The sequence below is a fragment of the Lepisma saccharinum genome, chromosome 25 (assembly GCF_977018435.1).
Source record: "Lepisma saccharinum chromosome 25, izLepSacc3.1, whole genome shotgun sequence".
NCBI lineage: Eukaryota > Metazoa > Arthropoda > Insecta > Zygentoma > Lepismatidae > Lepisma > Lepisma saccharinum.
In genome coordinates this window covers 8,994,419-9,006,971 of record NC_139253.1, presented here as the reverse complement: position 1 = coordinate 9,006,971, position 12,553 = coordinate 8,994,419, and the positions used below count along the sequence as shown (strand labels likewise).

The 12,553-nt window shown below is 37.9% G+C and overlaps 1 protein-coding gene across 4 annotated transcripts in view; it reads left to right on the top strand.

Moving 5' to 3' along the window:
• Positions 1-12,553, top strand: part of LOC145978860 (uncharacterized) — a 57,234-nt gene that overhangs the window by 37,027 nt on the left and 7,654 nt on the right. For all 4 annotated transcript variants that reach the window (XM_083111748.1, XM_083111747.1, XM_083111745.1 and 1 more), the window contains one exon: positions 577-877. The gene's annotated coding sequence lies outside the window, so the exon portion shown is untranslated. The remainder of the gene's footprint in view (positions 1-576; positions 878-12,553) is intronic.

The window sequence follows — 12,553 nt, the reverse complement described above, 5'->3', positions numbered from 1 at the left end:
ATATTTCTGTACCAGACACCTTGCAACAGGCAGTCACCCAGTACTTCTAGGATTCCAGCCTCACTTCTCTAGGAAATGATTCCCACAACCCACTAAATGGCACGGCATGGAAAATGTCACAACACAGCACCTCACAAGGTACTTCCAAGCAGAGAAGAACTAATCCCTGCAAGCCAGTTGGGAAATCAACAACATAATACCATCTGCATTCAAGAAGCTGTCAATGGGTAATGGATGCTGCAGTCCTCCAAAATTAACTGTTACAAGAAATAAGGAGCATGGAAAAAGGAGTCCTCTCGTGTCAGTTATGGTTATATTTTGTTGTAAAAAAGTCGAAGCTATCTTAATTCCATGTATTTTTGAAGTGAATGTAGGCTACGTATGTTATCACTTACCACATATCAGTAGGTGTACCATAATACTTGACAGTGTTGATTCTGACACCAAACCTTAAAATTCATGCTCCATATTATGTACAGAGAACTAAACAATTATTTTCTTTCACAGGTATAATTTTTGACATTTTGTATGCATTGGTTTATTTGTGGAAAAATCAAAATTATTTTTGGATTGCAGGCAACATGCTTCACACCAGTTCAGCATAGATCCTGTTATTGCTTCAGTTGTGATCCATTAAAAATTGACAGTTTACTGTGAAATTGAATTCCACCCCTTTGGAACAAAGTGCAACCATCCTGTAGACGTGTCAGTGCAGCTTGTGGAAATGGTATACATATTCTCTTTCTGAACTGAGTGTTTGAATGACATTTTCAGCATTTCATATAAGATTGAACTGTAGCTTTCTTCTTTTGGCCAGCACATGCTTGTCTTCAAATGTTCAGGCTTCTATGCCCTCCAGAGGAAGTCCTAATCACAGGTAAGTGTCCGTTTCCGAAGCTACTGAGATTTCAGTTACCTTACCCATAGAGTTAGTTGCCTGCATAATATGTGTACAAAATAGTTTATCACCATTTTCACTTCCTTTGTTTCATGCAATGCCAGGATCAAGAATTGGAATGAAGGAAAGCACAAAACTAGCATGTGTAAGCATGTAGGATGTAAAATAAAGTAATTTGAAAATTGTGATAGACAATTTGTATCTATATATCTGGGCAGGTATAATAGCATCAATATATTTCTTTATATCATCTATTATAATTGTCATTAAAGATGAGAACTATCATGTGTATTACACTTGCTTTTTGTTTTTCCTGTTAAAACTGTCTATATTAGTGTTCAGAAAGTTACTTTTTACTAGTTACTCAGTTACAATTACTGATACTTGAAAAATAACTTTGTTACTTTTACAGTTACTTTCTGTTTGAAATGTTCTTCCAAACAAATTACACACAATCATTGAGTATTCATGGTAATAAATATATGAAGATTTACATGTGTTTTGTTTTTGTCGCTAGTAAGTCTTAATATATTATTAATATTAATAATTACAACAAAAAATGGAGCTGCAGTAGATCAGTTGCTATAGGATCTGGTTTCCATGCAGAGGACCCAGGTTTGAATCCCGGGGCAGATGATCTGGGCCAGGAATTTTTCCAGTCCTTTCCTTGTTTCTGCACGGTTCTGAGGCCCACCCAGCCTCATATAAATGGACACCTGGGGGTAAAGGTGGGTGGGAGTGATGCTGATCACATCATCTGAACTATGGCTGATATCAAAAAAATGTGGAGCTCTACACGTCCACATCACCCATATGCCTTCATAGCACATGTGGACATGCACAGGGGTACTTTTATCTTACAACAAAAAATAAGATGGAGAAAGTATGAAGTCTTCAGGTGCAATTAGAAATGATAAATTGCAGCGAGATGTTCATGTTCTAAATCCAGCATTTGATGAAGTCTAGCTTGCTTGCCTTATGTAATTTCAGAAAAATCCTCTCACTTAGCATCCATAGCACACACATAGGTGGCAACTCTATTTATAAATGTAGCTCTTCCCCCACATTACAAATTTTAAATTAACAATTTAAGTCTCATAAAGTAATTGTAAAAGTAAATATTGATAATGTTACCTCTATTGCAAAAAGTAGTTCTGTTATGTTACTACTTAGTTTAGTAGTGTTCAGTGTGTATTTAGTTTATATAGTTTTGAAAGTCCTTCAAGTGTAAAGATGGAAATCTGAAGTTGACTAAGAGATGTAGTGGTGGATTGCCACATACTACCCAATGGACAGAAGAGAGATAGATGCACCATGGTACAAAAGCTTGGAGGTTTTGCGGAACCAAGTGTACGTGACAACTCCCTTGCATTCTGGTCTTGCACGGCTGCCTGTATGTCTGCAGTTCAGGAACAAAAATCACAACTTGTGACTTCAATATTTTTGAGAGCTCAAGATACGTATAATATTGGGTTTGATCTGGAAATGTGTCCATATCGAAAAGAAGTTTGTGAAGCAGTTTTGTCTCCTGCCTCCATGCCTGCAGCAGTTTCTTTCAGTTGTCACAAGCATGTAATCGGTGTAACAAACGATCACCCCTTTTGTGTATATATCTGTACAAGCACTGTAAATGTTTTTTAATATATAATTTGTGTTCCATTTGGATTTAGCACATCGTATGTATTTTATATTTTATTAAAAGCAAATAAAAGCACAACAGTGGGAAGGAAATATATGCTGATCCATTTACAGGCTACCTGTACAGTCATGGACACTTCTGGGTTGTAATGATCCCATTGAAAATTGATGGGGTTGTTACAACCCAGATGTAGCCATGACTGTACTTGCATGTATGTGTGTCCATTTGAGTCAAGTGTGTATCTTTCTCAGCAATACTAAATGTGGTAACATTCAACCACTCAAAAAAACTGACTAAGAATCTTGACTTGAGTTTTGAGTCAACACACACAGGCTAAACAGGACTTGACCTACAGTTTAAAGTGGGATCGGACCACTATGTGCATGTACCAGACATCAAACCTGGACCTCCTTGATTAAAAGGGAACAAAATAATCACTATGCCAGCGGAAGGCCATGATTAAGAATATTAATTTTTAGATGCTTACCAATCCACTGTAAGGACTGCCTGATCATCGAGCCAAATTTTCCCTCTTCTCTCTTCTTGGAAATCAGCAACTAAGAACTGTGTGCATGGGTTTTTCCGTTCGAAAGCTCATGAGTATCTGCAGACCTTGCAAGCTTCCAAAGTCCCAGCTAGCTTCTTGACAGCAAACATTCATTCCCATCCACCATGTCCAATGCCATGAGTTATGCAGTCATTGCTGACAACTTTTAGATTCTAAAAGCACTTACTGCTTCAAGGAGCACTTGAGTCAATAATGCATGTATCCTATTAAATATTCATCACGTTAATCAATTGAATATCCACAATTGTTCTCTCGGTGCTGGGTCTCAACACCAAAATTTTGATGCTCCCATGAAGAATTAAACTTGCGACCTCTCGCACCAAAAGCGAGAGCACTAACCATTCGACTATGCAGCAGCTTATGGCTGGTTCTTGGTTCTTATTAATTGCTTGCATTGCTTGTTGATATCCTCTGTAAAGTAATAACATTGATTGATTGAATTAAAATATTTGGGTGCTTCAGCAGTTTAGGTCATTTTGCTCCCTTCAATGTATACGGAGAAAATATACTTAGTCGTCATCTCCCAACAGGGATGACAAACACTTTGGAAGATTAAAAGTTTGCCTGAGGAAAGGAAATTCAGCACATTCAACAAGAATATGCCGAATACTTAAAATAACGTTACAAACACAACTCATTGGAGGGTCCATATGATAAAGAAAGCACTATATTTGGTTTTCATTTTACAAACTGAGGAAATTCTTTCTCGCCAATGCTGATAAGAAATCAAAGCTGCTAAAAGTTCAGTCTCCAAATTTGAATTACAACTGTGGGACCATTCTCAAGTTATGACCAGAAGGGTGAATCCACTTGCAGCACAATCTGGCAACTACCTGGAAAGATGGTCTTTCATTCAGATTTCCACTGCGATAACAGAAAATGCTTTCATGACAGTGGCAGTGAGTGTTCAAAGGATCTAACAAGGGGGGGAGGCACGTTGCTTCCCCCTCCAAATTTGGATGTTGATAGACGTACACCACATCAATTTAGTTTACCCAGTAATTTTCATTAACGGATATTGAAGTGCAAATATTCTGATCAATTTTTCGGTGTTCGAATTGGACCGTGTCAATGAAAATCAGCACTTAACCAAATTTATTTAATGATATTTGCCAGAGGAAACTAAAAGATTCCATGGTTATCTAATAATCCAAACCTAGACATAATCAAACTGATACTCTATGATTATGCCATAATTTATTTATTAATATTTAATTTAAGGGATACACATGAGGTTGATTCAAATGAAAACCTTAATTATTTATTATGAGGCAAATGGGGAAATACAGAAAAGTTATACATTAATTTTTTGACGTAGTCCCCATGGCGTGCAATGCATGTATTCCAGCACTTCGGAAGTGCATGGATATCTCGTGAAAAGAATTCTTTTGGTTGCGACTGTAGCCACTCGTGCACTGCGGTTTTCACCTCTTCGTCGCTTCGGAAATGCTTGCCTCCCATCGCCTCTTTGAGCCATTTGAACACATGGAAGTCACTGATGAATAATGGTGGGTGTGTGAGACATTCATATTTCATATCCTGAATTGTCGCAACCATTAAACGGGCAGTATGTGGTCAGCCATTGTCATGCACTAACAATACACCTGAAGTCAGAAGACCTCGTCATTTACTTCTGATTGCAGGGCGAAGGTGATTTTGGAGCAGATCTGCATAAGAAGTACTGGTCAACTGTTACTCCCTTTTCCATGTACTGTTCAAAAATTACCCCATCCCAGAAGAGTGAGCATGACTTCCTGCTGATTGTTGGGTGCGGAATGTTTTGGGTTTTAGCGACGAGCTATGGTGCCATTCCTTGCTCGATCTTTTTGTTTCAGGTTGGTGTTAGTGCACCCAGGTTTCATCTCTTGTAACAATTCTTTCCACCACCTGCATTGATGTTTTCATTCGTCACTACGTGGTGTGCCTGGCCCTGTCGCAGGGCATCCTCCACAGAAGTTATGCCGCTTTTAAACTTTCTACACCATGCACACTTGCTGCAGGGACACACACAAATCACCGTACTGCAGTTTCATCCTGTGATGAATTTCAAATGGTTTAACACCTTCACTACTGAAAGAACACATCACAGATCGCTGCTCTAACGTGGTGCATGTCGACAATGGGGTGGCCATCTTTACACTGACGCTGTTTCCTTCTTCATTATTGCAGCATCGTGTTGCCACCTGTAGGTCATTCTTTCAACTACAAGGATAACTCCTTCCAACTTATAAATCAATCGTACAACTTTTCGGAATTTTCTTGCACTTTTAAGGGATTTCATTTCAATCACCCTTGTATTAATCAACGTGATTTTTTTTTAAATTAGTAAGCTATTTGCGAGTGAAATTGTTTAGATTGGTTCTCAACTTTAAAGAAATGAATTTACCGGGCTGCAAGCTCACAAAGGTTGAGAACCACTGGTCTAGAGAACATCAAGACTTGATAACTTTCCTTGATGACATTTTGCTTAAGGCCATCCTTATTTCAGTGCTATGAGCCATCAAATAATGGCAATTTTCTATCCTGTATGTATACTGACTTGCAGCAGAAGTTTTTTTATTGTCATTTATATTTTTTATTGGAAAATAATAAAATTTTCATCATGCTATAACCAGACTGTGTAACCAATAAAAGCATGGGTAATCTTCTGGAGTGTGAATACCTATGAACAAAACTTAAGAAGTTTCTATAGGATATGCAATGTAAGGGAAGGACTTAACTCTGAGACTTTACCTTGCTGGTGTGCCTCTTCTGGCATGACAATGTTTCCATATCATGCTATCGATTGTAGTGTGTTTTCTGACAGAAAAAATAAATGACAGTGACAAACATTAATCTGCTCTACATGACAACATACCTACAGGATAGATTAAATAAATAATAAGTTCATAGTATTGAAACAAGGCCATTTTGTTAAAAATGTTAAGAAAACCTGTTCTTCTCAATGTTCTATGAATACTTTGTTGGTGTTGTACAGTGACACCCTATGTGTATCTCTTGATTAACTTTAAATAGCCCATTCTGTACAGAACAAATGACCCATGGCAAATTTCTCATCCTGGATTATTTCATGATCATGAAAGAAATGTTATTCAGTCGAGATGTTCAACTAACATAATTTATTTACAATTGAAAGTGTGCAGAGAAAGTGGTTAGTGTGAGAAATTTTGTTTCCTGAATGTGCTTTGGAAATTATACTTGTTTCTGTTAATCATTGTATATTTCATGGAATATAAATGATATGTGTTGAACAATAGTTTGCCTCTTTGAAATTGTATGTACTTTAACTATTTTTTTAAAAAATATTAAAGAAAATTAATGCTTTTCAAACTACTACTCTATTTCTGTATTCTGAATAATAATATCGAAATGGTGAAACCTTCATCGTGTTATATTGGTCTGATGTGATACTGATATTAAAATCAGAATCAACAAGTATAGTTGAATCCCAATTTTACATTCTTAGATTTTATATTTTTCCTCATTATACATTCAATCTTGAACGATCCCAAAATAACAATTTCCTTGAGTTTACACGTAAAATTGAGGTTCCACTGTATTGGTCCCAAATGATGTAAAATGTTAGAAAAATGTTGATTTATTCCATGACCAAATTGTACAATAAAAATAAAGTTATCTACAAATGAGAGTTATTATGTGAATAAATTGCAGTAATATTTGGTAGTAAAACTAAAAGACTGTGGGAACGGTACTGTTTATAACTATTTAAGTTGATGATGTGTACTAGATTTCACATTGATGTCATTAGAACTTTGTAGAGAGAATGGCTTGAGCCCTTAGTTCAAAATTACACATGGAAGCATATTTTCGGCACTGCAAGTTGCACCAAGGAATCCAAGTAGAATATACTCGGAACATCATGGAAACTCACTGTGCTCAAGCAACACAAAGAGGGTGGCATGCAGCAGGTGCTCCAGCATCCAACAGAAGATCTATGGCTGGGACTCAAGATAATATTCCATATTGTGTGCCAAATGTGTTTCATTTTAGAAATCATGTATATAAAGGGTGTTCCATTAAGACAGATCAAAGTTAGCAGTAAATAAAACGGTGTTATTGGTGAAAGTTTATTGATTTCACTTTTTGATCATGTTATTAGAGGCATGGCAATGGACATTTCCACTTTGACATGAAAAACGTTTTAAATCCATTCATTTTACAGATAATGACACAAACAAGAGATGTGCAAAATATCTCGGCGATATTTGTTTCGGTTCTCGAGAAACACGCCTTCAAACACCGCTGAAATTCACCTACTACGTCACGGATTTGAAAAGGTCCTCTCCACAGACAGGAGGTCCTCTGACGTCATCACTTAGAAATGCAAGCAGGCGGGGCTTCTGCTCGTCCCGTCAGCTTAGCACGATCCGCGGAAGCGACAGCATATTCACTTGTTACTCTGTAAAACAAGTATCTTACAACTTCCAGGGCAAAATCTGTGCTCCATTTCTTGGAGATGAATTATGCCCTAGCAGTATAGTAGTATTTACTATAATTCAGCCACGCGGTAGAGGGTTTTCCCATTAGGGTGACAAAGCAAACCTTGTAACAGTCAATGGCTGAATACGTGAATAGCCTTGTTCATTGCGAATACATAGGTTAGTTCTGACTGGCAAGAACTTAATGTTATAGGAATGACTTTTCTGGAATTACAATTATTTTCGTCATAATATTTTCTTCACAAATTTTAAGATAATACTTTTAGAACACACTGGTTTAAACGCCAATTTCTGTAATATAAGAGGTGATACGGTATAAAAAGGTACGGTGAGTTTTTAAATTTCCTGCAGTAAATGATAGTTTTCTTCAGTTAATATATTTTGCAAATTTTTGTATTTAGCCTACTTTTACGTCGCTTTTCCGTTCACTTTGTTTAACCGCAACGATGAGAACGCATGGTTAATTTAGTATGTATCTTCTCTAACATCACATTTCTTCCCACTTTTGGCTAATCGCTACAATGAAGATGAATGACTACAAGCAGTATTCGAAGTCGGGGTACAGGAGGACACCCCCTACACACACACTACTACTACTACCACCAACAAGCACAATCTAAGTATCACTCAACCTGCCACGATACGAGACGAACTTTTTCTTCTGTCCCATCTCATTTCGAAATCATTCACTTGTCCCATCTCCTTTTATGAGACGAGACGGAACATGCCTCGTCTCGTGAGCAACACTAACATTAACAATAGAAGCATCCCTCTAGCTGTCCCCAAAGTCTCGAGCAAACATCCTCCCATGTAACAATTTCCAGTTCAATGAAATGTCACTCACAAGGAAACAGTCATGCCCAGGTCGAGTCAAACATGTAACATGCGACTTCCTCAGATAAATCATGAATTTTGTGTATAATAATTACAACGCCAGTTCATTCATGGTAATTCTGAATCTGCAGTTTGGTTTGCATATATAAGCGGGATAATATTTAGTTTTCGAGGGCTGTACCGTCGAAACGAGGAGTCAAAAAAAAAGTATTAAGAAAGGTTTCTTTTTGTATTTATAATGATAAGCCATTGTTATATTTTTCTAGACTTGACTTGTGACGAGAACGAGAATTGCCCTCCCAAACCGAGACTTATGTTTATAACTTGAGACGAGACTGTCAATGAGACATTTACAAATAAACACCAGACAGACATTTACAACTCTCAACGAGAACGAGACCAAGGCTGCCATATCTTGTCTCGATAGGATCCTTAGTGGTGAAGTTGTACATCAACCAATTAATGCATTCGGGGTAACGAGATGAGGCGGCTTTTTTCGCAGTACAAAATTCAAAATAATTATATCGTACCATTTCAGTATGGGATATTGTTATACACATGGGCGTATATATAATTCACGGGGGGGAGGGATGGATCAACATCTTGGTATGATTAGGGTTGCTTTATTTCGTAAGTGAAAATCCAGGACACTGCTGGCCGGAAGCTTGTTGGGGAGCAGGGGGAGAAGGGGTGCTGGACCCGACAAAGTTGTGTGTATGTAGTCACACTACTTATTAGTATTGATACTTTTCTGTTCATCTTGTGTCACTACGTTTTTAAGAACCAAATTTCTTTAATATGATTCGAGGGGGAAAAATAACTGATTTGACAGTCTCAATGTAGTTTCTTATCGCAGAAATTCCGAAACTATCAGGAAATTGCAGATATTGGTCAGCAGTCTCATCTGGTGTGTGGAATTACGAAATTTCCTTCCCATCCGTATCCCGTCCTATACGTCTCTAATTTAAGAGAATGAAATAAGTCCGAAGGAATTTTTTATGAACAAGGAAATTGGTAATTTTAGTGAACCAAAAAAAAGAGGGGGTCGGACCCGTTGAATCCCCCTTAAATACGCCCATGGTTATACACATTATTTCCTTGTAATAATTATACATAAACTAAGTATAGATATGTACTGTGCAACTAATGTAATCTTCTCAGTGTATTTTCTCTTATCTGCACAAAAATATTTGATCATAATTTGCGCAACAGAAATGGAACACAAACTGAAATTGCTTTATGGAAAAGAAAGTTAAATAGGCTTTATAAATAAAGTGAAGAATGTGAAAATTCCTATTTTGCACTACATAGGTTACGGTAAATATCGATAAATATAAGTTTAAAAAAATATTTTTGAGTGTCTGGTCAGCAACCAATTGTATAAGCAATATTTTTCGCATGGCCTGAGAACACACACGCAGCTGAACCCTTTCATTTATCTTCCACGTGAGCAGCAGGGATATTTCATAGAACAATGATCATTACAAAGCATAGCTTTCCTTTCTCCTATCGCTCCTTCTTCCTTTATTTAAAGCGGTACAGATTTGTAAAACCGCTGCACGTGTTCGCTCACCGTGGGCTACCCATCCGGAACTGGACGCTCGAAGCAGACGACAAACGAGCTCTCCCTAAGGAGTGACGTAGTAACATGGCGGCGGCGTGTTTTCAGCGCAACGCTAGCCTCGCAACTTTGGAAGTCTCGTTTCTGCCTTAAACTGGACGCAGAGAAACGCGAGAACTTGCAGGGGTCATTTTTCCAGGGTGTAGTTTCTAAATTTGTTGTAAAAAAAATTGAGTGGAAATGTCCATTATGTGTGAAAAACAATATCGGCCAAATGTGCACCAAGGCTTCGGCGGCACACGTCCACTCGATGGTCAACATTTTTGATGACGTCTCTGCATAGTTGCTCCTCGATCTCACCAATATGCCTTATTATCTCATCCTTCAGCTGTTTAATTGTTGATGGCTTGTTGGCATATACCTTACTTTTGAGATAACCCCAAAGGAAGAAATCTAATGGGGTCAAGTCGCACGATCGTGGTGGCCAATTGACATCGCTGTTTCGAGAGATCATGCGACCTGGGAACTTCTCATTCAATAAAGTCATTGTTGCATTGGCTGTGTGGCTTGTGGCGCTGTCCTGTTGGAACCGCAAATCTTCAACATCCATAGCATTCAATTCAGACCATAAAAAGTTGGTTATCATGTCACGGTATCGCTCGCCTGTGACCGTTACAGAATTCCTGGTATCATTTTCGAAGAAATACGAGCCAATGATTCCGCTAGCAAAAAATGCACACCAAACAGTGACCTTTTGTGGATGCAGTGGCTTTTCAACAATGTTTCTTGGATTTCCAAATGCGATAATTCTGCTTATTAACAAACCCACCAAGATGAAACTGGGCTTAATCACTAAAGATGTTTTTTTGCGAAAAATCATCATCGGCTTGTGTTTGCTCGTGCATCTAATTGACGAATGTACGGCGTTCAAATGGCCAGCAGGCTTCAATTCTTGTCAATTGAATTTTGTGAGCATGTAGAGACAGATCCTTTGTCAAAATTCGATGTAGCATTGTTGTGGAGAGGTTCAATTCCTGCGCGCGATGACAATTAGAGATGTATGGATTCTTGGCCACATTCTCGCGCACTGCAGCAATGTTCTCAGCTGAGTGGTGTAAACGAGCACGGATTGGCATTTTTACATCTGCCACCGACCCAGTTTGTTTGAATTTACGAACAATTTTGCCAATTGCACTCTTGGTTGGTCGATTATGTTGACCAAAAAAGTCGTGAAGTGCCCAAAATGCATTTCTGTTTGAACATCCATTTTCGTAATACACTTCGATAACTTTAACACGTTGCTCGATTGTTAATCTTTCCATGGTTGCAATTGCCAAAGACTGAAGTTGTTAAATCTGAAAGAAAAAGAAAAAAAACATTAAACAGTTATTAAATTATTTCACATTTCATATTGTTCCAAATTAATGGATCACCCTTTACATCATTGACAATGCTGATTCTTAAGGTACAGTTTATCATAGTTTGGAAACAGTATGCCACTTCTGCTTTTATTTGTCTGTAATAACACAAGAAAAGTGTCTAATGATTTGGTTATGCAGAAAACCAGGCTCCAAGCCTATGTATGTCAATAATAGTTGTATCACTGTTTCACAGTTAACTCAAAATTATATGCATATCTCGTACTATGTTTTTGTACAGCTAGGGGAAAATTGCCATTGTTGTCCTATCATCAAAACCCACCCTAAAGTTCTCATATATTTCTTAGTAGACAAGTTGGTTAACAGTAGCTGTCAAAACAATATGTGGTACAAGTTTGTTTTTCTGAAAAGGTGTTTTTTAGAGTAGGATGCAAGTTGTAGAATTTTAACGTGTTTTTTTTTATAGTAAGTCTGTAACAATGGCAACTCTCTCCTGACTGTACAGGGTGTGTAAGGTATTTGAGAACACATTGGAAGCAGTATAAAAAACATCCATATCTGATGAACAATGAAATGTGTTCATACAAGACTTGCTACACACGTGCACTGATGGTTGGAGTATAGGGTTATTCGATGTAACTGTCTTCAGCTGCAATAATTGCTTCAATGCAGTACCGCACGAATTGAATGGTGCTTATTGGTGTTTGATATTACTTGGAAAATGGCTGCTTTTATGGAATCACCACATGTAACATGTTTGGTGTGATGTGGTCATGCAGGTTGACTTCCATCCAAACTTTCATCATCACAGTTTTGTGCACAGGTGTAATGTCCTGCTGAAATGCACGTTGGCCTTCCATTGTGTACGCTGTCTATCCAGGGCCTCTCAACTGTTTTTATCACCTCAATGTAGCCAGCAGCATTCACCCGAAAAGACCCTGTCCTACCCTACTTACCACCCCTAAAACAATCACAGTTATGGGAAACTTGGTGTACATACACAATGAACATCAGAAGTATCTGCATATAACCAACTGTAATTTCTCTGTTCATCTTTTGATCCTGGTCAAAATTTTTTTCAAACAACCAGAGCAGACCTTGTTCTTCTGGATGTTTCAGTGTTCAGTAATAGCTTTGCTTGAAGCAGCTGTTGTTCTTGTGTGTGTGCCGACATGAACTGCCCTTTTCCCATCACATACGACTTACATCAAATA